The sequence below is a fragment of the Octopus bimaculoides genome, chromosome 27 (genome assembly GCF_001194135.2).
Source record: "Octopus bimaculoides isolate UCB-OBI-ISO-001 chromosome 27, ASM119413v2, whole genome shotgun sequence".
NCBI lineage: Eukaryota > Metazoa > Mollusca > Cephalopoda > Octopoda > Octopodidae > Octopus > Octopus bimaculoides.
The window spans coordinates 16,496,822-16,500,304 of NC_069007.1; the positions used below are offsets into that span (position 1 = coordinate 16,496,822).

Here is a 3,483-nt window from a genome sequence, read left to right on the forward strand (position 1 = left end):
ATATATATATATATATATATATCAGTGTGTGTGTATGTATATATATATATGTGTGTGTTTATAAGTGTATACATACATACACACACAAACACATACATATATATGTATACATATGTCTGTGTGAAGAGAGAGAGAGAGAGAGATTTTTGAGACCCCAGTGAACTGCAAAGTTCTACACAAGGTCCATGTATGTATGCGTGCTTGCATGCATGCATGTGTATGTGTGTGTATGTGTGTGAGCAATTAGTTTGAAGTCGACCAAGAAGTACAATAATTAATATGATAATTAAGTCGTATATTAATCAAGGATGGTGATCTTCCCTCGTAGTTAATTAAACAAATCAACACAAAAAGAGGAAAGGCCGTAACAGAAATTACAAAATTAAATAACAGATAAATAAATACATAAATAAAAACAAGCAAAAAACAAACACCTATGATCTGAGGATTCCCCTGATAGAGTATGCTGTATGGTTGTTCCAAATTTTGGCAGAAGACCAGCTGTTTTATGGAGAAGTGGGGGTCGGTCAATTACATGGAAGCCATTGCCAGTACCGCCTGACTCGCCTTCGTGCCGGTGGCACGTAAAAGCACCCACTACACTCTCGGAGTGGTTGGCGTTAGGAAGGGCATCCAGCTGTAGAAACTCTGCCAAATCAGATTGGAGCCTGGTGTAGTCATCCGGTTTCACCAGTCCTCAGTCAAATTGTCCAACCCATGCTAGCATGGAAAGCGGACGTTAAACGATGATGATGATGATGATGATAAACATTTTTAGCAATTTGCTTCTGTGTTTTGCACTTTTTTCCATATTCTTTTCAAAGATGCCCCATCATGCTTTCGGGGATAATCATGAAGGGGTGAAATTTCAGTTTCACACAGAAGGGGGGTCTATTAGACTTGAAAGGTCAAAGTTTCAGATCAAAGAAAAAAAACCAAGAAAGAGATGTTCTTTGCAAATCGATCTAGGCAATGATTTCCCCAAATTGTCGAGTTAAGCTGTAGAAATTTTAATGATTGGTTTCATCTTATATTCTTATACCTAAGAATGGATCTTCCTTTGTCATGATATCCTTCTACTTATTGGCCATACAAAAGAATTTTTGAAATGCAGTCATCTTTCATTTAAACAACATGTCCTACCCATCTGCACTACAGGGATAATTACCTTTATCATTTTATCAGGAAGTCCAGCTTTTGACAAAACTTTCCAGAGCACCAGTGTATCAAAGGCATTGGTAAAGTCGACAAAGACCATTCGAAAAGTAAGTATTTTGTCCATATGCTTTCTGTTGAACTTGCTGGAGGGCAAATATCATGTCAACTATGGCCTATCCCAGCCCGAAATCCACATTGGAATTCAGAATATATGCTGTTTATTACATGTTTTTTGATGGGGTTAAGAATCACTCTCACAAGAATTTTTCCAGCTATGCACAACAAGCTTATTCCCCTGTGATTATATCACATACACTCTTCTTCCCTTTGTTTTTTGCACAAATGCATTATCGATGAACCATTGAGGAATAGATCCATTTTCCCAGATCAAACAAATCAATTTGCACAGCTTACTTACAAGTTGTCTGCCGCTATGTTTGTACACTTCTATGGGAATATCATCTTGTCCAGGAGCTTTACCATTGGAAAGCTTTTTGATAGAAGTATTTGGTTGTCCAGGAAAGGGCATGCCAATTTTTAAAGGAAAGAAAAAGGTCAATAAATATTTGCCATTACATTTTTAATCAACCAAATATGAACCATTTTGTTGCACAATGCATCTCCATCTTTCCTGTAACTTGAAAAATACCCTCTTCCCAGAATTGAGGTGATTTCATGGCAAAGAATTCATCAATTGGTACTAATTTAATCGATCCCCAAAAGGATGAAAGGCAAAGTCGACCTTGGCGGAATTTGAACTGAGAACTTATAGATGGATGAAATGCTATTAAGCATTTTGTCTGATACGGTAGCTATTCTATCTCCCTACCTTAGTTTGTCGCATAATTAAGGAATAAATAGGACAGATAATTAATTTAAACTCATGAAGATCTTTATCTAACTACATGACCTAATATTGTGGTGTAGGGTTAAATGCTTAACTAAGAGCTAAAGCATGTATGGATAAAGCCAGAATAAGACCTGGATTACAGGCCTGAAACACTTAGATGGCTTGAGTAACCACATATATCTGCAATTCAAAATATAAACAATAATAAACCATAAGATAATCTTTTTTTTTTTTTTTAATGAAACAAAACTAACAGCAAGATGGAAAATAATGCTTATTTTTGTATACTTCCACTTTATTTATATTTGAACAGTTTTCTCCTATTTTCTTTTTAATTACAAAGTCTTTGATCAGATCCTCAAAATTAATCTTATGTAACACATCTGCTTCTATACTTAAAAGAAATAAGGCACCCTGAATTGTGTGTTGGCACTCCGTCGCTTACGACGTCGAGGGTTCCAGTTGATCTGATCAATGGAACAGCCTCGTGAAATTAACGTGTAAGTGGCTGAGTACTCCACAGACACGTGTACCCTTAACGTAGTTCTCGGGGATATTCAGTGTGACACAGTGTGACAAGTCTGACCCTTTGAATTACAGGCACAACAGAAACAAGAAGAGTGAGAGAAAGTTGTGGTGAAAGAATACAGCAGGGTTCGCCACCATTCCCTGCCGGAGCCTCGCAGAGATTTTAAGTGTTTTCGCTCAATAAACACTCACAACGCCCGGTCTGGGAATCGAAACCGCGATCTTATGACTGCGAGTCTGCTGCCCTAACCACTGGGCCATTGCGCCTCCACTCAAGGCACCCTGAATAATGTTTTAGCAAATCTAAAGTGATTTCTTTTGTTCTGTAAACCATTTACCATTTCTGTGATGCTTCCCACATCTTGATGTCCTAAGTACTTGCTTAAAGGATTTTGTTTTCTGGTTTTCATCCCAGTACATGACAGCATTTTTGCACTGGTTGTTTTGTTTTTGTTTTTGTTTCTGTTGTTGTTGTTTTTCTCTACTGGTGGTGCATGGCACAGTGATTAGGATGCTGTACTAACAATCATGCAATCGTGGTTTCAGTTCCCTGACTAGGCAGTGCATTGTCTCCTTGAGCAAAACACTTCATTTCACATTGCCTCATTCCACTCAGCTGTGAATGAGTTCCACCAATCAATAGCTGGGGAGTTTATTCTGCATTTTATACAAGCAGCGACTGTTGTAATACTCTTTTACTCTTTTACTTGTTTCAGTCATTTGACTGTGGCCATGCTGGAGCACCGCCTTTAGTCAAGCAAATCGACCCCAGGACTTACTCTTTGTAAGCCTAGTACTTATTCTATCGGTCTCTTTTGCCAAACCTCTAAGTTACGGGGACGTTAACACACCAGCATCGATTGTCAAGCGATGTTGGGGGAATAAACACAGACACACAAACATATACACACACACATACATATATATGTATATATATATACATATAT

At 37.8% G+C, this 3,483-nt stretch overlaps 1 long non-coding RNA gene across 1 annotated transcript in view; it reads left to right on the forward strand.

Annotated features, from left to right (window-relative positions):
- The window catches only part of LOC128250987 (uncharacterized), a 9,662-nt gene extending 8,407 nt beyond the window's left edge, over nucleotides 1-1,255 (forward strand). Inside the window, exon 3 of the long non-coding RNA XR_008266895.1 lies at nucleotides 1,186-1,255. This is a non-coding gene — a long non-coding RNA (uncharacterized LOC128250987). The remainder of the gene's footprint in view (nucleotides 1-1,185) is intronic.
- Nucleotides 1,256-3,483: the final 2,228 nt, after the last annotated feature.